The 9,301-nt window shown below is 37.6% G+C and overlaps 1 pseudogene across 1 annotated transcript; it reads right to left on the bottom strand.

Annotated features, from left to right (window-relative positions):
- Positions 1-444: 444 nt before the first annotated feature.
- On the bottom strand, positions 445-9,227 carry LOC110204722 (cytochrome P450 2C23-like; annotated as a pseudogene). The gene is made up of 6 exons (XR_013485036.1): positions 9,025-9,227; positions 8,570-8,719; positions 8,064-8,224; positions 6,700-6,876; positions 1,874-2,014; positions 445-675 (listed from the first exon to the last, which is right to left on the bottom strand). The product of XR_013485036.1 is annotated as a cytochrome P450 2C23-like (transcript).
- Positions 9,228-9,301: the final 74 nt, after the last annotated feature.

Raw genomic sequence — 9,301 nt, 5'->3', positions numbered from 1 at the left:
TCTAATTCAATTTAATTCATTCACTGTTTTATTTAGCAACCCCAGAAAGCAGTATTTTAGAGTCTAAAGACCTAGGTTCAAGTCTCAGCTCAACACTTAAATGATCTTAGGGAAGCCATTACACCTGAACTCAATGTCCCTATCTACACAATGGGACAGATAATAGTATTTATACATTCTGCTTCACTGACTAGTAAGAGAAAAGGACAAAAACATTTCTCTTGAGCAACCTCACCCTGTTACGTTCCCTGTACTTTCTTTCCAGAGCATTACTGTGGTGAATGAGAAGCAGGAAGAACAGAGATAAGGCACACTTTTCTCTTATTCTTCATTTAGCACCACATGCAAGTAGGCTGTATGTTAATAAAGCACTGCCTCAAGAAGAACTTTTAAGTGAGATCATGACAATGGGACTCCATTTTCTCATGTTCATGATGAGATCATTGGAATAAATAATGTTTAACATCCCATTCTCCCAAGACTACTGACTTTGGGGAGGATATATTGTTGGAAATGGATGTCCCTTTTCACTGCATGGGGTACGTTGAGAGGTACAACGTCAATGAATCTTTGCACTTCATGCACCACAGCATCCATATAGGGCATATCTTGTCTGTCTTATGGAAGGAAGTCGATTATGTCCAATCACACGTCCAATTTCCTCATGAATTTTTGCTGCAGACACAAAAATACAAATCACCACTCAATGTTCCACTCTCCTGGGAATGCTCAACTGAGCCTGTTTGGAATATCTGCCCGTTGTTATGACCTAAGATGATTCTCACATGGGCTCAGTGTCCTCCTCTACTCAGTCAAGGATACAAAGGCTTCCTGTAACAGCAATAGGATAAACTTCCATGATTTACTGGTGATGGGAGTCAGAAGAATTGTGTTTACATTTCTCTTTAGACACTACCTGTGTAAATTCAGGCAAGTCATTAAATCTATGTAAGCCTCATTTTGTTTTTCTGAAAAATGAGGATCATGAATTATCTGTCTTCTAAGGTTCCTTATTCCTCTAACCCTATTATCGTATGATTTATAAAATGGAGATTAAAAACTGCACCTCCCTTAGCAGGCATGAAATGAAATTACATGTTAACTTATTTGTAAACCTCACATTCTTTGATTATTATGCCAGCTTTTGTTGTCAAAGAAAGTCGATGCCTTCATTTGATATTTGATAGTGCTGGTGATGGCATTATCATCTTGATTTAAACCATTCACCAGCTGTGTATCTCAGCTCCTGTCTCAATACCCTGAGCTGTTGAGGCATAGAATCTCAGCATTACAGGTGACATGTTTTCACCTAGGGCCATCCATAGCTGAACAGGAATCTGACTCTAATGGACTGAACAAAGGGTCAACCAGCCTTGCTTGAGAATCTCTAGTAAGCAAGAACTCACTATTTCCTGCACAGCTGAATGGACTTCTGGAGAATTTTAATAGTTGGTAAGTCTTTCCTTACATGAAGTCTCCATTTGTCAATTTGTAAGGTCTACCTATGGTTCCTACTTCTGCCTCCTTAGATCCAGCAGTAGTATGCCTGGCAGAAGGCAAGCCATTTGAGAAAACGGATGTTTCATTTGAGTCTTTATATGCTAAGCATAGAACTGAGGGTGCACAGTGGGAGCTTTATATGTGCTGTTTAAAGTGAATTGAATTCCCCATAATACACCGCCACATGCTTAAATAACAAACAGGTCTTGTTCAAGGGTCCTGTTGTCTTCAATATGCTACTGTCTGACCTGTTGCTGATCTGTGAGGAAGTCATGCAAATCCAGTAGGGGGAAAGCAGAGGCCTGATCCTGAGCAAGCTGCAAGGATGGGAAAGCAAGCCTGGTCTGAAAGCATGGCAATTCCTGTACTTTACCTTGGACCTCAGGATGTTTCAGAATGAGCAGTAGGCCATATCTTACGGTGCTGTGCGTTGTCACTGTTCCTGCAATAAATAAATCTCTTCCTGCCATTTTTAGATTTTCCAAGTCAAATTCAGACTGGGATTATCTTTCTCCTAAAGGAGAGATACAAAATTAGATTAAGTAATGAGAGACAGCAGGGAAAGCCATTAGTAACCATGTTGAAGCTCTTAAAGTTTGGTCCTAGGAGCCCTCCCCCACCTTCATTTCCCCACTCTTAAACAGAATAACCTTCCTAATGCTCTTAGGTTTCCCCTGTTCATCCACAGGCTTACCTTTCCTAGGCAACCTTCTTCCCATCCAGAAACATGATATAGTGAATAGAGCACTAGGCTTTGAATCAGGAAGATCTGAATTAAACTTTATTCTCAGCTAAGGGGTCTGTGTCCATGGGAAAGTCGTGTAATTTTTCTGGGCCTCAGGTTCCTCATATGTAACAGGAGAGAGCTGGATTCTTTCAGCTCTCTATTTATTATCTATGATATATGTGGCATGGTGAGGACCTGATAAAGCAATTCACTTAAAAAGTTTATAACCTGCTAAGAGACCTCGCATGCAGATACTTTTACTACAAAGCAGGACAGCATTTTATTCAAAAAAAAAAAGAAGGGATTTCAGATTTTCAGAACAGGGAACTGAGAGAAAAGTCTTGGGCAGAAGAATACAGAATTTCAAATTTTGTAGGGAGACGGAAATTCAACCAGCCAATCTGTAACTGATCAGAAGTTTCCTTTTCAAAATCTCCCTTAAGTGGTCAGCCAGCCCCACATTGAAGACTTCCGTACATGGGGAATTTATTACTTAATGAAGAAATTTATTACATCTGGACATTATCCCCTTGTGTGGAGATTAAAATGTGTCTCTGTAACTTCAAATGACTGTTATGAGTTCTGCCTTCTGGGAAATGAGGAACCAAAGGAATTCTAACCCTTTTCTGGGACAGCCCTTAAATTAGGTGGCTGCTAAGACTCCTTCCAACCCACAGATTCTATGAAATTCTATGAAATACGCAAGCTCCTAGGATTTATAGCTAGGACGCATCTTGGAGATCAACTGGCCTAGCACATTCATTTTGAAGAAAAAGAACTTGAGGCCTACAGAGGTGAAACAATAATATTAAAATGAAAGCAGATGAAGTTATAGTACTAAATAAGTAATCCTGCAAATTATAACCTTCATCCTGAATAAAATAAGATGGACTTACAGCCATCAATCTTGTAAAAATGAACAATTTTGAAAGATTTATGAACTCATGTCAGTTCAACTAGCAAACATGAGCACAGAGGACTAATGATGAAGAATGGTACCTGCCTTCTGAGAGAGAATTCATGGACTAGTATGTAGAAAGGGACACATTTTGGACATGGCCAGTATAGAAATGTATTTTTCTTGATTATGCTTGTTTGTTTAAGAAGGTTATTATTTGTCTTTTTTCATTGGGTGGGAGAAAATAAATATTTGGTAAAGAAGATGGACTTCAAGAAAAAAGGTGGGTTTCAGCATTTCCTGAAAAAACAGAAACTCAAGATGAGTCAATTATTTGACCTGCAAAACTTCAAACCAGACAAGCATAAAGTAAATAAATTAATGAGAAAAGATAAAGCAATGGAATCAAACTCTCATGCTTTTATGTCAGCTTAGCACTATTTTTAAAAATCCCCATTGGCCCAGGGCCCCTGGAAAAAAACTGGAAAATTGCAGAGGCAATAGAAACAGAGTGGCAATATATGGAAGGAGGGTGTTAAAAAGTTCTTAAGGATACCTTCATTTCAACCTGAAAGAAAGTCTCTAGTGAACAGTTCAATGATGACACCTGGTTCTGTAGTGTTTAACATTTTGTCAGTATATGAAATCAGTCAATCAACAAGGAAGTATCAAATGTATTTTCTGTGCCAAGCAGAATGCCAGGTAATGGCGATATAAAAGCAAAGGATAAAACTAAGACAGCCCCTACCCTCTGGGAGTTTCGATTCTACTGAAGGAATACAATACATATAAAAATATAAGTACACATGGATCCATGGAAAATAAATGCACGAATATTTGGGGGTGGGATATTAACAACAGGAAGAATAAGAGAAAGCTACTTGAAAGAGGTAGCAGCTGAGTGTTGAACGGATATTAGGGCTGCTAAGAGTTGAGGAAAGAGAGTGAGAGCATTCCAGGAGGGGGCCAGATTGTATAAAGGTAAAGAGCAAAAGATGGAATATTGTGTACAAAGAAGAGCAAGCAGGGCAGCTTGGCTGGGGCACAGAGGGAGGCTGTGAGAGGGAAGAATGTTAACCAGCCTAGAAAGAGAGGCTGCAGCCAAATTGTGAAGGGCTTTAAATGCCAAATACATGAGTTAGTGTTTTGTCTTAGGAGCCCTGAAGCTTCCTATCATGGGAATAACCCAGAGAGTCTGCACTTTATGCATGTTAACTTGGCAGATTTGTGAAGAATGGATTGAGGGTCTGGATGCTTGGAGAGCTGGTAGGAGAGAATTGTCACTGTCGGTAAGAGATGCTGGTGATCTGAACTAAGGTGGTTATGATGTGAATACAGAGAGAAAGAGTTCATGACACTGCCATGATGGTGTTGGGGGGAGAGAACACATTTACTCTCTCCTCCCCACCTCCAGCCCTGAATTCTCATGACTTACTTGACAATCAAGAAAGATCTTCTTCCACATTGTTTAATGCTCCCAAACCCAGTTTTCCTTCTAGGGGCTGTTTAATTCATTGATTGCAGGGATGGGGAGCCTGCAGATGTCAGGCCACATGTAGCCTTCTAGATCCTTAAGTGTGGCCTTTTCACTGAATCCAAATTTTAGATTTGTTTCTGTTAAAATTAGAAGGCCACATGTGCCTGAAGGACACAGGCTCCCCACCCTGATTTACACTCTAAAGGAAGGCAGGAAAGAAGTATTTATGAAGCATCTAAATGTGCTAAGCACCTTACAAATAGTATTTTCATTTGATCTTTACTATGACCATAGGGGTCGATATTATTATATTCATCTTGCAACTGAAGAAATGAAGGAAGACAGGTTAAGTGACTTGCTCAGAGTTATACTATACACTATACTATATTATATTACATGATATTATATGATATTATGTGATATTATGTGATATTATGTGATATTATGTGATATTATGTGATATTATGTGATATTATATGATATTATATGATATTATATGATATTATTTGGTATTGTATCGTATTGTATTGTATTGTATCGTATTGTATCGTATTACATTACATTATTATATATACATTATATTACATTATATTACATTATATACATTACATTACATTACACTACATTATATTACGTTACATTACTTATATTACGTTATATTATATTATATTATATTATATTATATTATATTATATTATATTATATTATATTATATTATATTATATTATATTATATTATATTAAATTATGTTATGTTATATTATATTATATTATATTATATTATATTATATTATATTATATTATATTATATTATATTATATTATATTATATTATATTATATTATATTATATTATATTATATATATATATATTATATTAATATATACTATTACATTTAATACTATACTATACTATACTATATTATATTATATAATACTATACTGTATACTATACTATACTATACTATACTATACTATACTATACTATACTATACTATACTATACTATACTATGCTTTGCTATACTATATATACTATACTATACTATACTATACTATACTATACTATACTATATAACTATACTATACTATACTATACTATACTATACTATACCATGTCTGACTCCAGATTTGAACACAAGTCTTTTGGACTTCAGGCTTGGCACTCTATCCATACCACAACCTAGCTTCCTGTATCAGTCTGAGTGGAACCATGTAGGACTGGAGGACAGTTAAGGATTAACTAGAATGTTGGGCTGATGTCCTGATGACAACTCTGAGCTGGGGAGATTATGAGATACCGTAAGTGCTTTATTTGTTTTCTGAATAGGTTTCTGGGTTTCTGGGAGGCTTTTGTATCATCTTCATTTTTCTGTGAGGCAAAATTAATACTGTTCCCTTCCTGAAATTAATTAATTTTGAGTGATTTTATAAGAGAAAATTATAGCTAGATTTTGAGCTAGTATTTGTATAATGTTTAAAAGTTCACCACGTCCTTTAGAAAAATTATCGTCATGACCATTCTGGGAGACAAATGCTATTATCCCCATTTTACAAATGAGGATTATGACTTACCCAGGATTACACAGCTAAGAAGTGTCTGAATTTGGCTTTGAACTCAAGTCTTTTTGACTCCAAGCTCTGCCCATTTCTCCTGTTTAGAGCTTACTTTGTATACATTTGTTTACATATAATCTCCCCCATAAGACTGTGAACTCTTTGAGGGCAGGGGCTGTCTTTTGCCTCTTTTGTGTCTTTGGCACTAAGCGGAGTGCCTGGCATATAGTAGTTGCTTGGTAAATATTTATTAGTTGATTCCTATTATCACTCTCCAATACAATATCCCCTTCCAAACAGGAGAGTCCAGATCACCAGCTCATCACCCAGAAAAGCAGAACTCTTCCAATCTCATTTTTCCATCCAGACTTCAGATAAGGGATACGAGCAGACCAAAGACCAGTTACTAGAAAGCCAGTGGCATCCTTGGGGGATGTGGGTACTTTGAGGTTCTCTCTCATGTCCCTTCTGTGCTTGTGGCCTGTAAGAATCCTTGGAATATCAGCCTTACTCAACAAGTAAGGTGCTTCCCCCATGCATCTTACCTGCTGCATTTTGGAGAGGTAGCAGTCAATGTAGTCCTGAGGGTTGTTGGGGTCCAGGACCTTCTGATGCTCTTTCACTCTTTCCAAAATGAAATCTTTAAGTTCCTCATTAATTTTTAAAATTCTTTTGTGCTCTCCAGGGAGGTATGTTCCGAATGCTGGTAAAAAGTTGTAGAGCTGCATACACACACCCCAAACCAAAACAAACACATGTGAATTTACTGTCATGAAGAAACTATTTAAAATCTCTCATTATAAATTAGAGATTCCATTTCTTTTTTAAATTTAATTAAATTTTTCATTGACAAAATATATTTTCTCTCTCATCTTCACTGCACATTGGTACAAACAAAAAAGAAAAACAAAACCATCCAAGAAAATACACATAATGAGGCAAAACAAATCCCCACCTTGTCAAGAGGTTCATAAATCCTCTCAAATCTAACCTTAAGTTGTCAAATATCTCAAAACTAATCTATCTGGTGCTGTGCTACCCACCTGAGGTGACCAGATGGCATAATATTTTGTCGTTGTTCAAAAGAAGCTCATATTTGAGTTAAGGGGAAATCTACTTGCCTTCGAATGGCCAACATGAAAAAAAAAAAGAAGATAAACAGGCACCAAGGTATGCAATTAATTCAGTTCAATTCACGTTAAGTTAATAAAATGCATCAAGCATTTTTTCCGTACTCACTATAAACCAAGTCCTAGGCTATGGTGCTATAGACAACAATGAAGCAGTCTTCATCCTCAAAAAAATTTACGTTCTACCACAGAAGGGTTTAGCTAGAGTACCTATTCCAGACTGTAAGTACATATTCCAGAATGTAAATGGAACAGAACATAGGCAAAGGAAAAGAAAGCTTGTTTTTCAGCTGGATGAGGATCTTCAGTTCTGGCTTCAGTGGATGAAGGTTTTCATCCTACATGTCCATCCATTGTAGAGGCAGAGCCAGATCACCACCAGAATCAGTGTAGGTTACTCATCTAAGTGGCTTGCCCTTCCTATTCTCTCCTGGATATCCTGGGCAGGTTCTTTTTTGATAACTCTTTTACTTGGTCACATCTGTGAAGAGATACCCCAGGCGCCAGTCAAACACTTCTCCATATAACTTCAATTTTAATGATCTACATCTAGTGCAGGTGCCAACTAGGAACAGGATATCTACCTAATATCTTATGTGAGAGCCAAAGATATTGCATGATGTTATTGTCCTTGAGTGACATGTGTGTGTGTGAATGTGTGTGTGTGTGTTCTCATGAGCGTTGGGACCTTGGCTAAGAGATGAGAGGCTATGGTATATTGATCTTGTTGCTGAAACTCAGCAAACAACCACAGAATAAGAAGAGAGTTCTGGCCTTACCTGTATCCATGGTTCGTTAACGAGGCGGAAGTTTTCATTTAACAAGTTCATCAGATGGAGAAATTTCTCATCATTGTACTTGAATCGGTCACGGAAGAGGATAGAGCAGATCACATTGCATGGTGCACAGCTAAGGATGAAGGTGGGATCAGTGGGCTGACCTAATGTGGAGACAAGTTACCAAAGGGGGGAAAAAGCAACTTTAATAGAAATGTTTCCAATCAGATGGGATATGGGCATCATACTTAGATAGGGTGCTTAGTTCTTTAAAGGCTAATGAATATTATTCTCCTGGACGATGTCTTTACTTATAGGGAGGCTAGATAAACTTATAATGCCTGAGCACAAGAAAAGAAGGGAGTTTTCTGACCCGGCAGAGTTATTATCTGGTAAGTAGATGAAGGCAGAGACTTTTAAAATGATTCCCAAAGCAAATAGCATTTAGGACTGGGAGTAGGTGAGCAGTTGGACCCTACATGCCCAGGAAGAAAGAACTGAAAACCAACCCTTTGTTTTCCTGAGCTCCTCCACCAGGCATTGGGCTTCTTCTTGAACTCGCTCTTCAACGCTTCTCTTCCCCATCCCAAAGTTCCTTAGGGTCGTCAGGGTAAATCTGCGGTGTTGTTTCCACCTCTCTCCACTACTGAAAATAAGTCCTAGGTAGAAGAGAAGAGGACATTGTTATTCTTACATTGGAAGGGGGAGGGCACAGTGTGTATGATGGCTATGGAGTTTCTGGCTTAGTTCATTGATCAAGTTTAATTTTATTCACTTCAAACTAAAATACAATGACAGAATGGCAGGTACCAGGTACCTACTACATGAAGGTCTTCTGCTAGGTACTGAGAATAGAACAATTAAAATGAAACCAGTAACTATGTTCCAGAGGAGGACGTTCTACTGGAGATACTTTGCCATACATTTTGCTTTTCTGTGACTCTTTTCAGAAAACTAAACTTACCATGTCCTTTGGCTACATCTCCAAACATTGGTAAGATTCCTCTATCCATAAAATTATCTCCATGATCAATTAGAGCTTCCTTCATAATGTTATATCCATGTAGCACCACAACACGCCGGGTTCCAATATGAAGAGTATAGATGGGGCCATATTTTTCAGCCAGCTGTGAAAATGCCAAGAAACAGGATGAATTCAGTGTGAAACTTTAGAAAGTGAGAATTTCTCCTCACAACTGCTTCATAACATGCCATATGCATGAGTTCATGTACGCAGGCAA

The sequence above is a fragment of the Phascolarctos cinereus genome, unplaced genomic scaffold (genome assembly GCF_003287225.1).
Source record: "Phascolarctos cinereus isolate Bilbo 61053 unplaced genomic scaffold, phaCin_HiC Scaffold_1034;HRSCAF=1692, whole genome shotgun sequence".
Classification (NCBI taxonomy): Eukaryota; Metazoa; Chordata; class Mammalia; order Diprotodontia; family Phascolarctidae; genus Phascolarctos; species Phascolarctos cinereus.
Note: the sequence above shows the minus strand (reverse complement) of the source record. Positions and strands in the feature narration are given on the sequence as shown.